Here is a 15,941-nt window from a genome sequence, read left to right as displayed (position 1 = left end):
AGACTGAACTCTTCCATTTTAATTTCATATCCCTTCCAGGCTGGAAGCAATCACTTTCCCAAAGTACTTTCTTTTGACCGCTGTGATTAAATGAACCTCATACCTGGCTTTCTGTTACTTGTACATTGCTCTCACCTTTCTGATCACATGTCAATCACCTTTGTATTGCAATAGCTGCTCAATAAATATTTTAATGAATAAAAAACAAGGAAAGAAAGAAAAATCATCCCCAGTGGGGCATGGTCATACTGTATTCCTTTTTCCTCCATTCTTTTAGGATTTAGGACACACACATACACGCACCCAGTGCATTTTTCAAGCCACAGGAACTGGATTCGAACCATAGTCAACCATGTGGGATTCCACTCCCTTAACCAATACGTTATGTGGTGGGCTCATCAAGAGACTTCTTAGAGCTGAATTAGATAGGATCCTTGCCCTTGAGCAACTCATGGTTCAGGGGAGGAGAAATACAAGTAAATAGTTCCTGCATTTATTCAGTTGGCAATATCTATTGTTTGCCCACTATGCATTAGTTGCTGTTGTAAAGCAGAATCAGATATTGTGGCCTGCCCTCAAGGACTTTATAATCTCTGGCAGGCAGGCAGGCAAGTACAAATGGGATACGAAACAGATAAATGACAACAGAATGTGATAAATCTTCTAAGACAAGACATCCTAAGGCTTCAGGGAATAGGAAAAGATGTCTCCCTGGGACAATTGAGAATGGCCCCACAAAGAAGAGGCATTATGTCTTGAGTAAAGATTAAAGAATGTGTAAGAATTTTCCATAAGAAGCTTCTACTTGTCAAAATTCACTGTACTGTCTTGTCTCTGAGTTCTTATGTGCTATTCCTCTACCGACCAGTTCCCTGGTCCCCCTTCCTGACATAACTAACACCACACATCTTTCTGGTATCAGTTTAAGTGACACTTCCTCCTGGAAGCCTTCCTTCATATGCCCTTTTTCCATCCCACACTCACACTATAGACTTACTGTCATGGTTTCCCACAGGATGAATAAAGGTTGGAAGAGAATACTGCTTTCGTTCATTGTATGATGAGCAGAGAGCAGTTCATCGTGGTTAAAGCATAATACGCGTGGTTCACAAGAAATATTTGTAGAGCAAATGAATGAATGAATAAATGAATGCTTGAAAGAACTGTAATTTCATCTAGGAAGGTAGCCTTCAACTAAATTATTAGGGCTCTACAAAATCTTCACCACCTGCCATTTGAATTATCTCTGTCACACCTCCTATTACATCTGACTGCCTCCTACTCATTGTTCAAAATGTGACCTTGGGGCCAACTCCATTGGACAGTGGTTAGGTACCGTACATAGAAAGGTGGATCCCATATGGTTGATGTTTAAGTCTCAGTCCAGGTGGCTTGAAAAACATGCCACTACATGTGCATGCATGACCAGAATCCTGATTAGGTGAAAACACAGAGGAAAAAGGAATGCAGCATGACTATTTCCCCATTAAAAGATGCTTTCTCTCTCTGTCTCTGTCTCTCTCCAGTGAGCACACGCATGCACTCCTTCTGGCAATACAATTTTTTTTTTGTCTTTGCCATAGGACATGTGTGCTCACCATAGAAAGACAGAGAGACAGAGAGAGGGAAAGTGAGAAATCACCCCCTAGGGGGGATAGCCACACTACAATCCCTTCTCCCCCATTCCCCTTTCAGGATTTGGGGCACAAATGCATATGTACCCAGTGTGATTTTCAAGCCATCGAGTCCAGGACTCCGATCTGTCAGCCATGTGAGAGTTCAGCACCTTCACCAACATGCTACCTGCCAGCCCCTGGCAATACATTTTTTTAAAAAGTCCCCTTGGCCCAGCCAATGCGGCACAGCATTAACACTAGTACCCTGCAGGGCTAGAGGCCATATGGTGATCTCAGTCAGTCTGAAAAAGACGCTGGGCACATGCATGTGGGTGCCTCAGAGCTGAGGAGCTAGCGGGCTAGGGAAAGGAGACTGTAGTATGACAGGACCCTATCGGGGGTGTTTTCTCTCTCTTTCTATCATTGAAAATAAATTCCCCCATCCTTGCCAGACAGAGAGAGACAGAGGGACAGAAAGCAGGAAATCACCCCCCAGAGGGGATGGCCACGCCACAATCCCTTCTCCTCCATTCTCCTCTCGGGATCTTGGGCACGCACGCACACGCGCCCGGCGTGAGTTTAAGCCACCGGGTCCAGGACTCGAACCGCGGTTGACTACGTGGGAGTCCAGTGACATAGCCATTATGCTAACTGCTGGTCCCCTGGAATCCTTTCTTGACAGTCCTCCTCTGTTCCTATAGTCAGGGCCAAGGGCTTACCACTCTGTTGTGTCTTTCTAGAACAGTGAGTTCAGGCAGAGAGGCTCTGGGGTTTGGGTACTGCCACTCTCTGGATCAAAGCCCACCAGTCAGAAACTCAGACCCCAAATTTGAAACATCAAGTTGGAGGGAACCTTCAAGGTCATCCCTCTCCCAAGGGAAACTGTGTCCTAACCTCTGGATTCTTGTCTGTGGCTAGAACACGGCTCCATGGAGCACTTTGACGGAGAGAGCAGCAACTACGACCACCACAAACGCCAGGCCCGTTCTCTCACCATTAGACACACCAAATTCAATTTGTCCAAAATCGAGATCCTGGAAAGAGCTCAGGTTTTAGAATGAGACAAATCTGCAATTAACTCTATACTTTACTTTTTATGTGGACTTTGAGATGAATTATTTCAACTCTCTGAACTTCAGTTTCTTCACTGAAAGCCAGGAGGTTTTGGAATAGGGGAGTACCATGATTTGATGCCTGTTTTCGAACAATCCCTCTTGCAGCTGTGGGGGCAGGGATGGGCTGCAGGGGAGAAACCAGAGGCAGTTTAGAAGCTGCTGAATAAAAGTGTTTCCAATTACCCGTCAGGCTGGCCTCAGCAGCACACTCTCCACTGTGACCCCAGAGCCAGCCTCATGCTGTTGCCTAGCAACTCACCTGCATCACCCGGGATCTGAAGCTAGGGCCCCACCAAGGATGGGGAAATGACCAGTTTAATTACAAAGCCTTGAGGGAATCGTACATCAGTTCATTCTTCAAAGAGTCACTGGGCTCCCACCAAGAGCCAGGCCCCATGCTAGACACTAGGAATCTGGAGGTGAAAAAAACACGTCTTCCCTCTAAGAACTCACGATATAGCAGGATGGGCACATTTCTTCTTTTATTTTACTGAGTGCTCACTAGAATGCGGCAACACTTGAATGGATGAACAAGTTATAACACATTCACACAATTTCATAGTATGCACACCATGCAAATGAACAATCAATGACTACACACAAAAATAGGGAATATTGATGAACGAAACATATGACAAGTGCATAAAGCTGGAAAGAAAAGAGTACATTATGATTCCACTTAGATAAACTAGAAAAACAGGCAAAACTAATCTATGCTGTCATAAATCAGGATTAAGGGCCTAAGAGGAAGACTTCTAGAGTCCTGGAGATATTCTGCCTATAGATCTGGGTGCAGCTCACATGGTGTGTTCAGTTTACAAAAGTTTACCAAGGTGGTGTGCTTATGATATCTTAACTTTGCTATATATATATTATCTATCAAATAAAAGGCTTTAAAAAGAATTTTTTTTAATACCTACCATATGCTAGTCACCGTATATAGGCAGACACTAAAAAAGAAAGTTACAACACAGCATGAAAAATACACAGGGGTATAGGGAGCATGAAGAAAGGATTCCCCATCAATTGTACCCCACCTGAGGCAAGGGGCCCAAAGCAAGGCTTCCTAGGAGAGGGGGAGAGGAAAGCAGGGCCTTTCAGACATCAGAAACAGAGAGGAAGAGACAGGAAATGAGGCTGGTTAGGAACCCAAACTGCGGTGGGCCTGGGATAACAATAAATGTTGGTGGTGTGATGGGCAGTTTGGAATACTCCACATGGTTTAAATGCATCTATTCTACCAACTACACAATGAGGTAGGGGCTATTAATATTCCTACTCTACAGATTAGGAAATAGAGGTACAGCGGGGTTAATTAACTTGCTAAAATTCCACAGAAAGTGACAGAACTGGGGCTACACAGCCAGCAGCCAATTCTAAAGTATTTGACCACTGCCCCATGCTGCCCAGATCATTCGGTCACAGATTAAGTTACAGACTAAGGTTACTTAAAGGAGTACTAACACGATCAGATTTTTGTATGACAAAGATTATTCTGGCTGCTCAGTGGAAAACTGCACTGGATTGGATGGGTTAGGAGTAGAGGCAAGGAGACCAGGGAAGAAGCTGCTCCAAAAGTCCTGGGAGAATTTGAGGCCTAAAGGGCATACGTCAAAAAAAGGAGAGGTTTTTTAGAAATCAATGACAGAACCTATCTGCTTTTCTTTATGCATACGGATAGAAATAAAATTCATGGGAAGGCATGGTTCATTATATTTTTATTTTTCAGTTTCAGGTATAGAGAGTTAAGTTAAACCTATTTTTCAGTTCATGATACACTGTCTCGTTAGCCTTAAAGGCCTCTCTCTTGTTTTATTTATTTCCGTTTCCTCTCCCCACTTCTACAGGCAACTCTTGTAATGTATTCCTGGTGTGCCCGTTTATACTGCTCTTGCAAATATGTATAGTCATTTTGTGTGCACATATTTTAGATTTCTGTAAATGGTACCAGGCTATATATTTTATATCTTAGTTTTCCACACTATATTTTGTAAGATCTATCCCTACTGATATGTTATCTTTAGTTGTTTCTAACTGTTCCTTAGGATTATATTCATAGAATTGGATTGGGGCTGGCAGGTGGCATGATGATTGAGGTGCTAGACTCCCACATGGCCAACCATAGTTCGAGTCCCAGACCTGGCGGCTTGCTTTCTCACTTTCCCCTTCTCTTTCTCTCTCTCTCTCTGTGCCTCATTGGTCAAAATTTTAAAATAATAATAACAAATAAAATTAAATAAAGAAATAAATTGTTTTGAGATATTTTTGCTATAGGGCGCGTGGGCTCACCAGACAGACAGAGAGAGACAGAGAGACAGAAAGCGAGAAATCACCCCCCAGGGGCGATGGCCATGCCACAGTCCCTTCTCCTCCATTCTCCTCTCGAGATCTTGGGCATGCACGCACATGCACCCGGTGTGAGTTTTAAGCCACCGGGTCCGGGACGCGAACCACGGTCGACTACGTGGGAGTCCAGCAACATAGCCATTATGCTAACTGCTGGTCCCAATAAATAATTTTTTTTGAGAGATTTTTTTTTTGCTATAGGGCACGTGCGCTCGCCAGACAGACAGAGACAGACAGAGGGACAGAAAGTGAGAAATCACCCCCCCAGGGGGGATGGCCACGCTGCAATCCCTTCTCCTCCATTCTCCTCTTGGGATCTTGGGCACACACGTACACGCGCCCAGCGTGAGTTTAAGCCGCCGGGTCCGGGACTCAAACCGCGGTCGACTACGTGGGAGTCCAGCGACATAGCCATTACTCTAACTGCTGGTCCCCCACTAAATAATTTTTAAAATAGAATTAGATTAACAGTAAAATGACATGAAAAATGGTCTACCATAGGAGACTTCAGCTGTAGCCTCGGTCTCTCTCCTAACTTGTGATTTGAACTTGGGCAAATCTCTTCTGTTTGTAAAACCAGAGGTGCCTTCTACCTCTAAGCTTCCTTGCAACCTGCCTTATTATACACACAGGAAATTCTGCTCCAGAGAGTGGGAGTGACTTGATCAAGGTCATACAATAGTTATCCACAGTTCGATTCAATTTAGCCCGCATTTATTGAGTGCCAGACATGGTGCTAAGTGCTCACATAGTTAAATAACTAAGCCCTGTTGCATGCCTCCCCCCAGGGCCTCTAAACAGAACTGTGTTAATTTTCCAAGAGCAGGTGCAGAGATAGCCTAAGGGCACCGGTCAGATGCAGTAAAGATATTAATAGGATGGAGCCTCAGAATCTAAAGCAGCACCTCCACCACCCATCAGGCCCCACAATATTCCTGGCCACAAGAAAAGGAAAGAGGTTTGGTGTACTGTTTCCTATTTGCAAAAGGTTATATATTACCATAGAAATATTAATGATAACTGATCAGATAGAATAAATCACCATTGTCTGTCTGCATGCATATTACTGTATGGCAGCATAGCACATGGTATGACAGCATAGCACAAACAAAATTTTATATCCTGCTTTGTAAAAATGTTTTTGTTGTTGCAAAATATTAACAGCTACTGTTGATTTACTCTGTGCTAGACACCAAGTACTTTACATGAGTTTGCTCATTTAATCTTTATTATAACCCCATGAGGTTGAAGTTACTATTATTAGCCTCATTTAAAAAAATTTTTTTTAATTTATTCATCTATTTTGCCACAGGGCATGTGCACTTGACAGAGACATTCCTGTAAGAAGGAAAATGAGAAATCACTCCCAGGGCACATGGCCATGCCACAATCCTTTCTCCTCTTTTTTCCTCTTGGGATTTTGGGCACACACATGCAACTGGTTTGAGTTTCAAGACAGCGGGTCCAGGACTCAATGGCAATCGACCATGTGGGAGTCCATTGCCTTAACCAACATACCACCTGCTGGCCCCACTATCCCCATGTTAAAGATAACAAAAGCTAGTGGCCATTTAGTGGTATAGTGGTTAAGGCACTGGACTCCCACAGGGCCGACCGCCATTTGAGTCCCAGACTTGGCAACTGGAAACTCACACCGGAATGACAACATTGCAGTGAAACAGCCAGTTTGAAATTAAGAAAGGCCTCTAGGGGCCAGCAGGTGGCATAGTGGTTAAGGCACTGGACACTCCCATGTGGTTGACCATGGTTTGAGTACCAGAAGTGATGACTTGCTTTCTCACTTGCCCCCTTTCTTTCTCTTTCTCTGTGTTTGTTTCTCTGGTCAAATTAAAATAAATTAGTGAATAAATAAAATTAAATACATAATTCTTCACCTTTTTTGGCTATAGGGTGCGTGCAATCACCAGAGAGACAGAAGGCAAGAAATCACCTCCCTGAGGGGATGGCCATGCCACTATCCCTTCTCCTCCATTCTCTTCTCAGGATTTTGGGCATGCACATATACACATCCAGTGTTGTAAGCCACTGGGTCTGGGATTTAAACCGCGGTCAACTACATGTGAGTCCAGTGATATAACCATTATGCCATCTGCTGGTTCCAATAATTCTTTAAAAAAAAAAAAAGATAAATCATATTATTAAAAAGAAGAAGAAGAAGAAGAAGAAGAAGAAGAAGAAGAAGAAGAAGAAGAAGAAGAAGAAGAAGAAGAAGAAGGGCCTCTAATGAGAATGATCTGACCAAATGCTGAACCATAGAGAGATGTTTGAGGAATGGTTAGATGGAAAAGAAGGAATGGGGATTTGAAGGAATCAGGATAACTACTCGGGAAAAAGCAACAGACCCTGACTGACTGTAGTGAGGAATGATTCGTGTGTGCTTGTATCCTGTACCTATAAATACCAAGAACATGTGCTTTTCAAGACAGTTTGATGGTACTGACTGTCTCCCTATGACTGGTGTACAGAAATAAACTTCCTTCTCTCCAGCCTTTCTCTTTTCATTGACCACAGATGCAGCCAGACATAGTTGGCCTATAACAGCAGTAATATTCCATCCTGGCTGTACCTTATAACCACCTGGAGTGGGGGTATTTTTTAAATGTATAATGCTGGGGAGTCCTATTCCCAGACTTCCTAATTCAGTTGTTCTAGGATAGAACCTAGACATCAGTATTTTCCAAAGCTCCCCAGAAGTATAGCATAGGGGTACCTAACTACATGAGGATGTTGAAAGAAAGCTTCAGAAAAAGGTTAGTTTTTGAGTTGGGTTTCTGCTGGGTACCTTCTGACCCTTTAGATGTGCTAAAAGGGGGCTACTATCAATATATACCCAAGTAATAACAAAATCTATGACCATTGTCCACACCCCTGTCTGCCCAGTACAAACCTACACATCTGACATCTAGTTAGGGTAGAGGTTTTGTTTTTTAGAGAGTTTTGCTATAGGACATGTACACCAGTGACATGAGGAATAGCCACACCACAATCCCTTTTCCATTCTTCTCTTGAGATTCTGAACACATGTACATGTGTATGGTGTGAGTTTCAAGCTGCCGGTTTGGGGACTTAAGCCACTGTTGCCCATCTGGGAGTCCAGGGACTTAATCACTACACCCTCTGCTGGCCCTGGAGTCAGCATTTTTGAAGATTAGTGAGAGGGAGAAGAATGAGAGCTGGGTAATTCTCTGGCTACATTCCAGCAAGTTTGCTTTGGGCTGGCTGTCAATCTCCCTTGAAGGTAACTTCCCATGGAATCTTTTTCCAGTTTCTATCATCTCCACCTTCTCCCAACCATTCAGGTCAAAGGGTGTTAACAGCTCAGATAGGTTCCTGAGCTATCCCCTATCCCTGTCTTCCTCTACATTCTACCCACATGTTTGAAATTAGTCTTTTTGTAAATAAGCCTTCACCAAATTGTCCTAAACTGAGCATGTCATCTGTTTCCTATTGAGATCCTGACTGATAAAGTCGGGAAGGAGGGTGAGAGCTTGCTCTAAGGATAAGAACGGGGGAGGGGAAACCCAGGCAGAGGAGCTATATGAATAATGGCTAAGAGACATGAAAAGATTGTATTTTTATTTGTTTAGTTCCCTTTCTTGGTTAAACAACAAATTGCTAAATCCAGTATTCAGCTCTCAGTTCTAACCTTCCTAGATTTATCAGCAGTGTTTGACCACTTAACCACTCGTTCCTGGAAGGAAGTTGTCGCTTGGCCTCCATGACACCAATGCTTTCGGGTATTTTTTCAGTCTCTTCTTTTGGTTTCCTCTCATCTTCTTGAGATCTTCATCTCGCCCGTATTGAATACTGGAGTCCCGAGGTCTGTCTTTGGCTCTCTTGGCTATCTATACCAACCCTCCATCACCATCCAGCGTCACGGCTCTGTATGTACTCTGTATGCCATCCATTCCCACATGTGTACTTTGATCTAGATCTCTTCTGATTCCAAATTCACATATCCAGCCTAAGTAGAGATAGGAATGGTGGCTGGAGCCAGTTCTTACATTTTCAGGACTTTTTTTTTTTTGGAGAGGTTTTCGCTATAGGGCGCACGTGCTCGCCAGACAGACAGAGAGACATAGAGATAGAAAGCAAGAAATCACCCCCCAGGGGGGATGGTCACGCTGCAATCCCTTCTCCTCCATTCTCCTCTCAGGATCTTGGGCATGCACGCACACGCGCCTGGCCTGAGTTTTAAGCCACCGGGTCTGGGACGTGAACCGCAGTCGACTACGTGGGAGTCCAGCGACATAGCCATTATGCTAACTGCTGGTTCCCACATTTTCAGGACTTTTGTGAGCCTCATATTAACCATAGCCACTGCTAAATATTAAATTATATAAAATTAATGATATTAAAAACAAAGACAATATCCAAAGCTCATTACTTTCTAATCATTTTAATATATTTTATTATTTCCCATGCTCTCAGGGTTATTTGCATTTATTCTATCTGTATTATGGAATGCTTATATAATGGTGTGCAACTTTCACATCTCTTCCTAACTCTGTGTTCTTTAATATCATGTTGGTAGCTCAAAATCAACCAGACAGGAGTACTGCACTACAGAAATTGCCAAAGGCTACCAATTAGGGGTTGATTAATTTTTTTTGACTGTCTAGACTAAAGAAAGTAATAAAAAAAAAGTTAATAATACAGATTAAATTTAGAGTGTATAATGTCTGTTGCCATTAAATTGTGAACAACACATTAAATTTCAGGAAATATTCTTTTGGTATTAGAAAAGTATTAACTGAGTCTACAAAGAAATCATTTGTCAATAGCTAGTGAAGTTCTATCATGTCTGTCTGTTGTTTCACTTTCACATTACTATTAATATAAATAAAAAAATCACTCAACATTCATGTTTGTTCAGTCATCACAATCATTAGTTGGCTTTAGATACAAAAGTTTGGTAAAAATCAACATTCTGTGAGAATCAATTGACCATATGGAGTTTATAAGAAGGAGTACTATATATCTTATTATTTATGAATTGTATGCTTTGCATCATTTAGATAAAGCTTATAATAAACTTTTATGTGTATAGTCACACACATTCACTTCCACAACCCTTTTTTTTTGCTGGAGAGCCAGTTAAACATCAGCAGCATACTACAGCTAACAGGCGACTCAAACTCAACACGTCTAAAACTGAGTTCGGATTTTCTCTCCCAAACCAGTTGACCCTGCAAGCATCCTCATTTCAATGAATGGCAACTTCAGTCTTCCATTTCTCTGGCCGAAAACCTTAGTCATCTGTGACATTTCCATTCTCTCATACCCTATATCAACCTACCAGAGAGTCCTTTTTGCCCCTACTTTCAAAATATGAGGAGCTGGGACCACACAGTGGTACAGTGGTGAAATATGACACTCTGTGAGGCAGACTCCTGAGAAGGTTCCTGGGGTCAAGTCCAGAGACGTCCCTGAATGCACCAGGCATGCACATGCCCATGATCAGGCTGGCTAAAGCTGGAAGTGGCCAGTGGCATCAAGACCCTTATGGGGAGATGTATCTCTTTCTCACATACACTCATGGAATAAACTTTTTTTTTTTTGGAGAGATTTTTGCTATAGGGCACATACGCTCGCCAGACAGACAGAGAGAGACATAGAGACAGAAAGCGAGAAATCACCCCCCAGGGGGGATAGTCACGCCGCAATCCCTTCTCCTCCATTCTCCTCTCAGGATCTTGGGCACGCACGCACACGCGCCCGGCGTGAGTTTTAAGCCACCGGGTCCGGGACGCAAACCGCGGTCGACTACGTGGGAGTCCAGCGACATAGCCATTACGCTAACTGCTGGTTCCCATGGAATAAACTTTAAAAAAAAAAAAAAAAAAGGCTTTCTGTGTTCTAAATATAAAGGGCGAGGGTCTTCCAAATGTCCATAGAAATGGTTATTATAGGAAAAGTACATGTAGATTTCAACTTTTTGCACTAAAATAAGCCCATGCTTTAGTTTTTCCACGAACTTTTTGAAGTTCCCATTGTATTCATAATCTACTTCTTACCACCTCCAGTGCCCACATGTTCCTATAGATAGATTATTGTAACAGCTTCCTGGCTAATGTCCTCATTCCAGTACTGTGGTCAGGGTGATTCCATTAAAACCTAAATTGAAGATGTCATTTCCTTGCTTAAAACCCTTCAATGACTTCTCATCTCACTCAAAGTCAAAGCCGAACTATTTACAATGGTTTCTAAGACCCTGTAGATTTACCCAACCCATCCCATGACCTCCCTAGTGTCATCTCCCTGTACTCTTCCTCTCATTCACGCCACTCCAACCACTAGCCTCTTTGCTGCTCTTCCAACACATGCCCGCTCCTGCCTCAGGTCTTTCTTTGCACTTGCTGTAATTCTATCTGGAATATTATTTTCCCCATCTTTTTGTCTTTAGGTCTTTGCTTAAACACCACTTTCTCAGTGAGGCTTCTGAGCAGTTAGGCACTGCACAGAGGAAGCTGGATCCCACATGGCCACAGGATTTTTTTTTTTTAAGAGAGAGAGATTTTTGCTATAAGCCATATGGCTCACCAAAGGGAGAGAAAGTGAGGAATCACCCCCAGGGAAAAGGCCACACTGCATGCACACACAGGCGCCTGGTGTGACTCTCAAACTGCTGGGTCCAGGACTCAAACTACAGTTAGCCATGTGGAAATCCAGTACCTTAACTACTACACCACCCGCTGCCCTGACCAGGATTTTTATTGGGGAGAGAGGTTTTGTTTTTTGTTTTCCTATAGGGCATGTGCGCTCACCAGAAAGACAGAGAGACAGAAAGCAAGAAATCACCTCCCAGGGGTGTGATGAAAACCAGAAAGCAAGAAATCACATCCCCAGGGGGGATGGCCATGCCACAATCCCTTCTCCTCCATTCTCCTCTCAGGATCTTGGGCACGCACGCACATGCACCCACCGTTGAGTTTAAGCCACCAAGTCTGGGACTCGAACCACAATCAACTACATGGGAATCCAGCGACATAGCCATAGCACTATCTGCTGGTCCTCCCCACCAGGATTTGAGTCCTGGTCCCTTTAGTTTGAAAAACTTGCCAGACACACATGGACACGTATATCTAGGGTCCTAATAGGATAGAGAATTAGAGGAAAATGATGACGGCATGGCCAGGTCCATTGAGGCACTCTCACTGTCTCTTGCTCTCTCACATGTGTGCACCCTCTAGTGTGTGTGTGTTTCTTTGAGTTTATTATAGGAAAGATGAATACTATGGATCCAGAAGCTGTCTCCTGACCTCCCAGGTGATCAAGTGAGAATGATGTGTTCATTTGTCTATACAATGCGTCTCCCATTTATGTAGATGGGTCTCTGGAAATTACTCCTCTCTTTTAGAAGCACCGAAAATTCATAGTTGACTAAAAATAAAAATCACTATATTAAAATCACTGCTTGTGGGCCAGCAGGTGGTGTGGTGGTTAAAAGTGCTGGATTCCCACATAGCCAACTTCAGTTTGAGTTCTGGACCTGGTGACTTGCTTTCTCGCTTTCCCTTTCTCTCTCTCGCTGTCTCTGTCTGATCAAATTAAAAATAATGATAATAACAAATGGAATTAATGAAATAAATAATTGTAGTTTTTTTCAAAAATCACTGCTTGCTACAATTAGCAGCATCTCATGTCAGATTCCAGCACAAGCAATAGAAGTCACCAGAAAGTTTAAGAAAAATGACTTCTGGGCCAGTAGGTGGCATGCTGGTTAAGATACTGGATTCCTGCATGGCTGACCAAAGTTTGAGTCCTGGACCTGATGATGGCTTAAAAATCACAACAAATAAATTAATTTTAAAAAAGAAAAACAAATGACTTCTTACTTGGTTTCTAGTATACACTAAGAGGACACAGAGATGGTCTCAAGATGCTCACAGTCTGGTGGGGGAGACAGTAGATAACTATACCATCAGCCCACTAACATCAAAGTATAGTAGGTACAGGGGCCACCACGCGGTGTGGTGGTTAAGGGCGCTGGACTCCCACATGGCTGACAATTTGAGTCCCGGACCTGGTAGTTTTCTCTCTCTCTCTCTGTTCCTCTCTAGTCAAATTTAAATAAATAAATGTTCAATAAAATAATTCTTTTGTTAAAAAAAAAAGTGTAGTAGGTACAAAGGCAGAAGAAAGGAAGGAGTGACTAAATGCGGTAGCACGAGGGATGTCAGAGCTGGATTGCGAAGCATGAATAGGGGAGGAGAGAGGGGCCCAGGGAAGAAACTTACAATTGAGAACATTTCATTATTGTTTTGCCCACCTCTCTGGACTTTGACCAAGACTCAAAAGCCAAGTTGCATGATGGCCAACTTTGAGAACCCTGGTTGTTGAGACCCCCAAGAAAGGCTGAGGGAAAGGGACAGATGGAAAGAAGGGGAATGAGTGGTTTCACAAGGGCAGAACACAGACAAGCAGACTGTTGAATAGTCTTAGTACCCCTCACAGGTTAAGGGTCCCACAAGAGAGGGGAGAAGGAGTGAGAAGGACAGGGCACATTATTAACGCTTCATCCTGGCCTGGAACACCCTCTCCCTGTTCATCGCTTCGCCTGCTGATGTCTGCTCAGGCAGAGAGACCTTGGTGGTACAGAGGAGCCCTTGCTCCAAAATCGGCAGGCCTGGGGTCTTGTGGTGTTGGTTTTGTGATCTTGTGCTTGCTTCAAAACTTTTGTTCACCACAGCCTGGAGAGCAATATAGTGGTTACATCACTGGGTTCCCACATAGCCAACTGTGGTTCAAGTCTTGGACCCAACAACTTAAAACTCGTGCAGGGTGCGTGTTTGTGAGTGCCCAAAATCCCAAGAAGAGAATGAAGGAGAAGGAATCACGGCGTGGCCAACCCCTCTGGGGGATGATTTCTCTCTTCATGTCCCTCTGTCTCTCCAGCGAGCACACAAGCCCTATAGCAAAAATCTCTCTCTAAAAAAAAAAAAAAAAAGGAAAAAGGATAATGACTTGGCACTCAGGGCTCTTCTCTATCTAGCCCCAGTGACCCTTGTGACCTCATCTGATCCTTGGCCCTTCTAACTTCAAATAGCCAAACACTTCTTTCAGATCCTGTGCCTTCATAGACATGACTCCCTCACTCTGACATTTGCGCCCTCACCAATCCAACACAGAGAATTTATATTCTTGTTTTAAGACATGACTCTGCTGTCACCACCTCCAGGTGGCCTTCCCTAGCTGCTCAAGCCAGGTAGCAATTGACTCTGGGCCTCACAGCCCTCAAACTTCCTCTACACCAGCATCTGGACCAGATCTGCTCTTGCTGTTTCCTTTCCACTCTCCACAGAACAGCTGGAGGATCTTTCTTCAACACAAGACTCCCTATGCTACTTCCCTGCAAAAAGGAAATAAAGAAAAAAGGCAAAAAAGAACCTTCATTTCTTGGTGTAAAGGCCATCATCTTTACTGAGGTCTACCAGACGGTGTGTGACCTCACTCCAGCCTGCCTCTCTGCCTTTCCCTTTCCTCCTTGGCTTCAGCTAAACTGACCTTTTGTTCTTAATGTACCAAGTCTCTCTCCTCCTTAGGACCTTTGCACTTGCTTCCCTGCTTTAACCTGGCTAATGTCATCAGAGCTCAGCTCAAAGCTCCCTTCTGAGAATCCCTCAGGTGTGCACACACACCCAGCTAGTTTAGGTGTTTAGCACAGCTAGTTTACCACAATTGCAATTTTAGAGGTGATTATTAACTATTTAATGCCCCTCTCTCCCCAGGTAGGGTCCATGCCTGTCTTGTTCATTGCTACAGAAGAGACATGTGAAGCATAGAACAGGTACTCAAGAAGTGTTTGCTGAATGACTGTGGGAGCACTTAACCCTTACCATCTTACATGAAATCTCCAGTTTACCCAGTTACTTTCACATTGGTCTGTGAGTTCTGGAGGGTCAGCACCCAGGCCCATGTTTGGCATTTCATGGGCTCACAAGGGTTTTCTAAGCCCGAGAGACACTGCCATGTGCTGCCCAGATTCCCCCATCAGTGAAGACATGGGGCATCGGCAGCTGGAAATGCTGTGAGCAGAAAACCTTTCACTGGCAGCCCCAGGGGTAGGGTCTTCCTGGCTGTCATATTCCTTCCCAGATGGTTTCACATCCGATGACTGATGAAAGCGGGGGTACAAAGGCATGGCCATCTTAGCTCATCTGGGGACAACTCTGATGGGCCATTCTAGCCACAGAGCCCCTACTGAGCCATCCAAGACTGTCCTTGCATGGGGCCCTCTGCCTCTCGCTCTGCCATTCCTGTTCCCTCCTCACCCTTCCACAAAAGGAGGAGGAAGTGGCTTATTCCGAGGGGCCTCCTTCATAAACATTCTGCACTCCAGTCTCATCTCAGAATTTGCATTCTTCCAGGAACCCAAACTGCAACAGGCCTTCGGCTTTTCTCCTTCGATCTGTCACTTTCAAGAACTATTTTTTCATTCACCTGAAGTTTAGGAACTATTTCATCTGTCAAAGTGTCTTGCATCCATTTTTCTCTTAGTCCTATTCTAAACTGACGAGGTGGGTCAAAAGCGGGAGTCTAGCCCACTAAAAAGGGGGAGAAACTGAGGCCCGGGGTGGCAGAGTGACCAGCCAACCCACACTAATTAGAAGCTGAGTCTGAGGCCCAGATTTTGCTGCCCTCTCCCTACCAACTGCCTGCGTCCTGGAACAACGGCCTCGGCAAAGCAGATTGTGCACTAGTGGTCGGAATCCTGAGCATGGCTCCGAGCGCGGGACAGGGGCTGGGGGCGGGGGCGGAGTCCCGCCATCCCGCAGCACAGACCGGGAAACTGAGGTCCAGGGCCTGGCGCTCCACCGGCCGCCGTGCAGAAGGAGCAGGG

The 15,941-nt window shown here is 44.2% G+C and overlaps 1 protein-coding gene across 2 annotated transcripts in view; it reads right to left on the bottom strand.

Annotated features, from left to right (window-relative positions):
* TUT4 (terminal uridylyl transferase 4) overlaps window positions 1-15,941 on the bottom strand; it is a 210,706-nt gene that overhangs the window by 171,803 nt on the left and 22,962 nt on the right. The window lies entirely within an intron of this gene.

This window comes from Tupaia chinensis, unplaced genomic scaffold (assembly GCF_000334495.1).
Source record: "Tupaia chinensis unplaced genomic scaffold, TupChi_1.0 Scaffold000259_1, whole genome shotgun sequence".
In the NCBI taxonomy this organism is placed as follows: Eukaryota; Metazoa; Chordata; class Mammalia; order Scandentia; family Tupaiidae; genus Tupaia; species Tupaia belangeri.
Note: the sequence above shows the minus strand (reverse complement) of the source record. Positions and strands in the feature narration are given on the sequence as shown.